Genomic DNA, 7,727 nt, shown 5'->3' with positions numbered 1-7,727 from the left:
TCAAAATAGAACAACAGGTAAAGATCGATTTTTCCGAAAAATCCTCTGTTGCTCATCTCGAAAAGTGGTCAACTAACGAAAGTTAGAAACTAACCTGAGGCATATTCACAAAAATTGGAAGCTCAAAATTCCTCTGTGCCTATTTATACGAAGTTTTATTGTGACAGCACAGAATCTGTTTTCAGGACAACAACTTCCCCAAATCTTACTTTCTTCCTATTAGAGATTATTCTTGGCACATAAACGAAATAAAAATGATAAGGAGAGGTCATTAAAGAGGTAATAACTTCCAAGACTCAACGAAATAAAAATTACGGAAAATAAACATGGGTTATCTCCCAAGTGTGCTTTTCTTTAACGCCTTTCAGCTAGGCTTAGTAATTTGAGAAGATGCTCACATAAGAAATATGAATTGAAGTTAAAGGGAGCATCAAGGAGCAAATATGAAACAAATTTAAGTCTAACCCACTTTCTATGGATAGAAATCGTGTACACAAAATAATTCACCAAGAACAAAGTGACGAGCATAGGAAGATAAAAGAGTAACTTCAAAACTTTCAGCATATAGAGAGGTGTTTTAGTAACATGAAAACTTCTACAACCATATTTTCCTCTCTGTTGACGTCAGAAACCCCCTGGCGGGCAGAGACGGGCAACACGGTAGAGCCGGGAACAACTAGGGCTGCGGCTGGCCCCAGTCCCTCAGAGCGACGGCCCGCAAAGCCTCCTGGTCGCACGTCCGATGTTTATCACAAGGGCGTGCCACCTGACCTATACCTGGTCAGGAAGGTGTGGATGATGCCTCGCTTAGTTTCCTGCATGGCATACACGTAAACATTAAATACGAGCCTCGATCGGCTCTCAGGTTATCCTGTGAATCGGCTCAAAGAGCCGATCCACCCATGATCCGGACGGGGTGTCCGAATATATGGTGGTCCTGCTTGATCAAGGTAAAGCTAATGAGATCTACGACGATTTAGGGTTTTCACCGCATAATCGGATCATCCTACTCACGATTGGGCCTCGCGCTCGCGCACGGTGACCGTAAGCCGATCCTAGACAGGGCCTAAAAACCAACACGAGGTTGATCCCCGGAACATCCTTTCTAGGGCTAGCAAACGCCACCCTACACGCCGCTGGATCCTCCAACCCTTTGTAAGGCCTAACTATTGTGGATATTAAACTAATCCTTGATGAAACAAGGAGCAACCGTAACGGATCAGATCTACTAAACTATGATCAAGCGGGGTGCCGCCCCTACACCTAAAATAGGTGTAAGGGCGGCTAGACATGCAAGGGTTGCACTACGACAGCATGTAATATGAAGAACAATGCTAACCCTAACATATCTAAGATAACTACATTGCTCGCCATCAAAAGGCTTCGATACGAGCAACGCATGAACAACGTGGGCAAGCTTGTGCTGCCTAGATCGCAAGATGCGATCTAGGCAGCATGGTGCTTACCGGTAGAAACCCTCGAGACGAAGGAGTTGGCGATGCGCCGAGATTTGTTTGTGGTTGAACGTTGGTTGTTGTTTATTCCATAAACCCTAGATACATATTTATAGACCAAGGGACTTTCTAATGTGGGCGTGCACCAAACCGTGCACGAGATAAACTCTAACTTTTAATCTACATACAATCTACTATAATTAAAGATACACGGGCAATCTAGCCCAAATTCTCCGTGCAAGGCCGCTTCAGAGATCTTCCACGTGTAATCTTCCAAGCCCATCCTGATCGCGGCCCACCTCCTGATTTGGCCAAAATCTGGTGATAACACATGCCCCCTGGTTTTGGAAATGACATTTCCAAAATCATTATGCTCTCTTTCGTCGGGTCATGTCGTGGCAGAGCAGAACCGTCGCAGTAAGTTTCATCATGACGACTTGCCTTCCCAACTTCTCTGCACGATTTGACAGTTTTTTGGCACCACCTCCTCGAAAACTGCTCGAAAATTAAATCCCCATCTCCTTTCATTTAACCGCATCGAACAGTTCTCCTCTTCATCCTCTTCGCATTAGCACTTCCAAAAAAAACCTCCTCTGCCACAATGTCTTCTTCCTCCTCCGCCTCGTCGGATCTTTCCACCCAGTCCTCTCCGTCTCGCGAGCCGACGCCGGAGCCGACCCCGGCGGAGGTCCACGCGGCCAACATCCGCCGCGCCATTGAGGCCGGGGAGGAGTCGAGCCATGACTTCTCCCTCTGGTCGGAGGATGACAAATCCTCGACGGATGGGGAGAGTGACCTCCGCTTCCTTGCCGACGGGGAATCGGAGGAGGAGAGCGACGACGATCGCTTCTCCTGGGACGACTTCACCACCTCCGAGGAGGTGAAGGAGGAGGAAGAGGAGGACGACGACGACGACGACTTCCCGATGAGCCGCCGGCCAGCGCCATTGCCCCCGGCCGGGGAATCTGAGTGACTTCGGACGGCGACGACGACGACGACGACGAGGAAGACGAGGACAACGAAGGTCCTGCCGACGGCCGCTGGAGCAGCGACGACGAGCCGGCCGGGAGCAGCGCCGACAGCGGCGATGACCGCGACGACGAGGGCAGCAACGACCCGTAGATAGGGCCCCTTAGCATAGGATCAGTAGCAGTAGACGGGGCAATGTATCCCCTTAGTACTCCCTTTTGAGAGCAATCAACTCTTCTGTGTAAGAAATCTGGTTTATCAATGAAGAAATTCCCCAATTTGATTTTGCCGATTTCCCTTAGGATAATTTAGCCGATTGTCCTTCGCGCTGATTCTGCCGATTGTCAATTTGGTCAAAGCCCAGTGAGCCGACAGCAGCGCATCGGTCCCTCACGATAAATTTCGAGATAGATCATCCGGACCCAAACTCCCGGTCAAACAAGGCCAAGCCATAATCGCGCAAATCCTAGGACTTGTAAATGCAGATCTCACAGGATGGCATGTTGAACTTAGCGGCGAAACCCCTGAAATAATGTCCAGTCTCCTTATTAACTTTAAATTTCAGACATTCTTCTGCCGCATTATCCTCTCCAAATTCCGCTCACTCAGTTCCGGCAGTTTCCTTCTGCAATAATTCACCATCTTTCAAACGAGCGGTGATGAAGAGTGAGCCGATTTCGACAAAATCGGCTAAACCTTGAGGGCGAGCTGCCCCCCGAGCCTCAGCCAAGGCGAGGATAAACAATGGACCAGCCTAATGGACCATCACCAGCTTCCCAACTGTGGTGCCGCATCAGCCGATTCCAACAAATCGGTTTCCCAGACCATCGACATTTCAGGGCGGGCTCGATCACGTCCAAGAGAGTTATCCTGCAGGGCCACCAGCCGATCACCTTTCTTCCATTGGCAGTCGATACGGTGGACGATTACCCACAGCTCCATGGACAAGGCTGACTTGCATGCCATCATTCCTCTGATAGTACTGCTGAACCAGCAACCTGGCAACTTCGCGCACTTGTACTAAGGTCGATGACCGTGCATCGGCTCTGCATCACAAAACACCTCAAAAGGGATCATTAAACCTGATTATGAGTCTAACTCAGCCCATCTACCAGGTCGGCAATCGGATTCGAGCAAGTGTCTACGACGAGCCACGGGCTTGTCGCTGAATCGACTGGCATGCTGAAAACTGATAAATTTTCAACATCAGCCCCATTCTTCAGACAAGTTGTGATGCAGAGCCAGCCGATTCCAACAAAATCGGCTTCCTGTAGCAAAGGATCCTTCGGGGTAAGCTGCCCCCCGAGCTTCAGTCGGGGCGAGAATAGTAGTGAGCCGACCACGCCGGTCATCCTCGGTTTCCAACTCGTAATGCAGCATCAGCCGATTCAACAAAATCGGGTCTTCAGAGTGAGGAAATTTTAGGGCGAGCTGCCCCCCGAGCTTCTTCAGTTCAATCCTCGTGCCTTGCTGATCAGATCGGCTCATCATCTTCGGCAGGCCGATGCAACTTCCGGTGAGGATGTTTTGAATTTCTGATGCCCTCCAACACTTTGGACGTAACAACCCCTGAAAGTGACAGCTATCAAATCGTCACCTTGGTCAAACGTTACAGCCGATTGCTTCGTCATCGGCTGTTCTCCTGGTCTTAGAAGAGATACGCTCCCCTCGTTAGGCTCATCCCTACCCTGACTTGCACGTTTATGCTTCCTTCGTTAGGCTGAACTTGAAGAGAAGATCCACTTCCTGCTCCATTGATCCTTAAGTCGATGCCTGCACATCGGCTGTGCTTAAAAAATTTTGAATTTTTCGGCCGATTTATGTATCGGCCCCCATACTCCAATACCCATCATTAACGGATGAGATACTTCTACTGCATATCCTCGTGTTTTATCCACCTGGGTGCCCCCCCGAGCCGATTCTGTCAAGAGAATTGATGGTATCGGCTCTGTTGGATAACATGTTGAACCCAGGCAGAATGGATGGTGAGGATAATTTTGGCCGATTGCTGGAATCGGCCTCCACGTTGTTTGCTTGGTGAAGGTTTTGTGATGTCCCTTCATGGACTTTTTTGGGGCCGACCACAAAGATCAGTCTCGCCACGCTTGTTCATCGACGTTTGCTTTGTTACACCGTCAGGCCTGTGGATAAAACCAGCCTAACCCCGTTCTTCGTCACGTCGATACGCTCGCAGTCGTCCAAATTGATGCCTGAGAGTGGCTCTTGGCCTGATGTCTCCCAAACGTCCATGCCAGCTGTTGAAACTTCGACTGAATCATCTGCGTGGACGACTTCTACTTCATCTCCATCCCACTGTATCAGGCATTGGTGCATCGTGGATGGAATGCAACAGTTGGCGTGGATCCAATCTCTCCCTAGTAGGACAGCGTAGGTACTCTTGCTTTCGACGATAAAGAACGTCGTAGGGACAGTTTTCCTTCCTACGGTCAGATCCACATTCGAGGACACCTTGTGCATCGGATGCTTGGCCGTTGAAATCGCTCGGTGTCACATTGGTCTTGATCAGATCCGAGCTGGAGCGTCCCAACCGACGTAGCATGGAGTATGGCATAATGTTAACCGCCGCCCGGTGTCTACCAACATCTTGTTGACGAGGCTGCCCATTGATGTAACCTCGCAAGTACGGGGCCTTCGGATGCTCGTAACTTCTTTCTTTCGGCTTCTCAAAGATGACCGGCCGTGGGCCGCAATCCAATTGTGCCACGGGTACTTCATATAATCTTGGAGCGCTAAACTCCGTTGGAAGAATGAAGACCATGTTTGTGCCAGCCGATGTATCATCATCGGCTTTCCTCTCGCTTGGGGCGCCACTCTTTTCTTTGTGGCCGACCTTCTTCGTCCGGGGTTTGCTGAATTTTGGCGGCCAAATCAGGCCGTGCCTTCCTCGGCGTGCGCAGTACAATCTTTCGGCTTCTTCCAACCCACGCGGACGCTGAACCCTTCGCTTTGGGAACGGCTGAGCCCATCGGGGCACCACACGGGCCGATGATATTTATCTTCTCCATCATCGTCCTCTAGTTCCTCGAGATCTTCCACCCGAGCGGACTCAGGCATGCTTGTTCCGAGGCGGGAGAGGCCCTAGACGCTGAACACGGACACATTAGCGGCGTCCTTCTTCCTTTGCTTGCATTCTGGGCAGTTCTCGATTGTTGGCAATCGGCTCATTACGAGTCCCAGCAATGTTTGAAGAACGGACGGTCCCGAGTGCCTATCCATGTCATCCTCGCCCCTTGACCTTCCTTCGGCGCGACGATTGTACCCGTCGTTGCTTCTATCATGTTGACGGTACCTCCTGACCTCTGCATCAGACCGACAACTTCTCTCATCATCTACGTCGTAGCGCCGACGTCGGTCGTACTGCTGCTCATATTTGTTGAGGAGATGCTCGGAGAGTGGACGTTGATACCGCACGCTTCTCACTTCCTCCTCTCGCAGTGTACCGTCTCGTCATCATCTTGGGGCCGGTCGCATGGATCGGCCTCCTCTTTATCCTTGCCACGGGAGTGGCTGCTTTCTGCTTCATCTTTGCCATGGCGGCTTTCCAACCCTGCCATGTTGACGCCAAAGGAGAACTCTGGCTGGCATATGGAGTGGCTGAGATCCACCATGTTGTTGCCAGGCAACAAACGTGTGTTACCGTGCGCACGGGCCTTCTCAAAGGAGCCGATGAGTTCGGCTTCGAGGGTTGCCTTGATCTCGTGATGTTTCTTCTTGAGCTCATCAGGCAGATCCTCGTACTTGACCGGAGTGCTTCCCGCCATCTCGGATGCAGACGGCGATGTGGTGGATGTTGAAGGTGGTCCCACTGGGCGTGCCAGAATGTGTTGACGTCAGAAACCCCCTGGCGGGCAGAGACGGGCAACACGGTAGAGCCGGGAACAACTAGGGCTGCGGCTGGCCCCGGTCCCTCGGAGCGACGGCCCGCAAAGCCTCCTCGGTCGCACGTCCGATGTTTATCACAAGGGCGTGCCACCCGACCTATACCCGGTCGGGAAGGTGTGGATGATGCCTCGCTTAGTTTCTCGCATGGCATACACGTAAACATTAAATACGAGCCTCGATCGGCTCTCGAGTTATCCCGTGAATCGGCTCAAAGAGCCGATCCACCCATGATCCGGACGGGTGTCCGAATATGTGGTGGTCCCGCTTGATCAAGGTAAAGCTAATGAGATCTACGACGATTTAGGGTTTTCACCGCATAATCGGATCATCCTACTCACGATTGGGCCTCGCGCTCGCGCACGGTGACCGTAAGCCGATCCTAGACAGGGCCTAAAAACCAACACGAGGTTGATCCCCGAACATCCTTTCTAGGGCTAGCAAACGCCACCCTACACGCCGCTGGATCCTCCAACCCTTTGTAAGGCCTAACTATTGCGGATGTTAAACTAATCCTTGATGAAACAAGGAGCAACCGTAACGGATCAGATCTACTAAACTATGATCAAGCGGGGTGCCGCCCCTACACCTAAAATAGGTGTAAGGGCGGCTAGACATGCAAGGGTTGCACTACGACAGCATGTAATATGAAGAACAATGCTAACCCTAACATATCTAAGATAACTACGTTGCTCGCCATCAAAAAGGCTTTAGTACGAGCAACGCATGAACAACGTGGGCAGTCTTGTGCTGCCTAGATCGCAAGATGCGATCTAGGCAGCATGGTGCTTACCGGTAGAAACCCTCGAGACGAAGGAGTTGGCGATGCGCCGAGATTTGTTTGTGGTTGAACGTTGGTTGTTGTTTATTCCATAAACCCTAGATACATATTTATAGTCCAAGGGACTTTCTAATGTGGGCGTGCACCAAACCGTGCACGAGATAAACTCTAACTTTTAATCTAGATACAATCTACTATAATTAAAGATACACGGGCAATCTAGCCCCAATTCTCCGTGCAAGGCCGCTTCAGAGATCTTCCACGTGTAATCTTCCAAGCCCATCCTGATCGCGGCCCACCTCCTGATTTGGCCAAAATCTGGTGATAACACTCTCTCATAATAATTTTCAGTAGCATCATGAATAAAATCAACAATATAACTATCATATAAAACATTCTTATCATGAGCCACATGCATAAAATAATTATTACTTCCCACATAAGCGTAATCATTCTTATTAATTATAGTGGGAGCAAATTCAACAAAATAGTTATTATTATCATTCTCATCACCATAATCATCAAATATAGGAGGCATACTGTAATCATAATTAATTTTCTCATCATTAGTAGGTGGAATGAAAATAACATAATCATTATTGTAATCATCATATATTGGAGGC

This window comes from Lolium rigidum, chromosome 7 (assembly GCF_022539505.1).
Source record: "Lolium rigidum isolate FL_2022 chromosome 7, APGP_CSIRO_Lrig_0.1, whole genome shotgun sequence".
Classification (NCBI taxonomy): Eukaryota; Viridiplantae; Streptophyta; class Magnoliopsida; order Poales; family Poaceae; genus Lolium; species Lolium rigidum.
Note: the sequence above shows the minus strand (reverse complement) of the source record.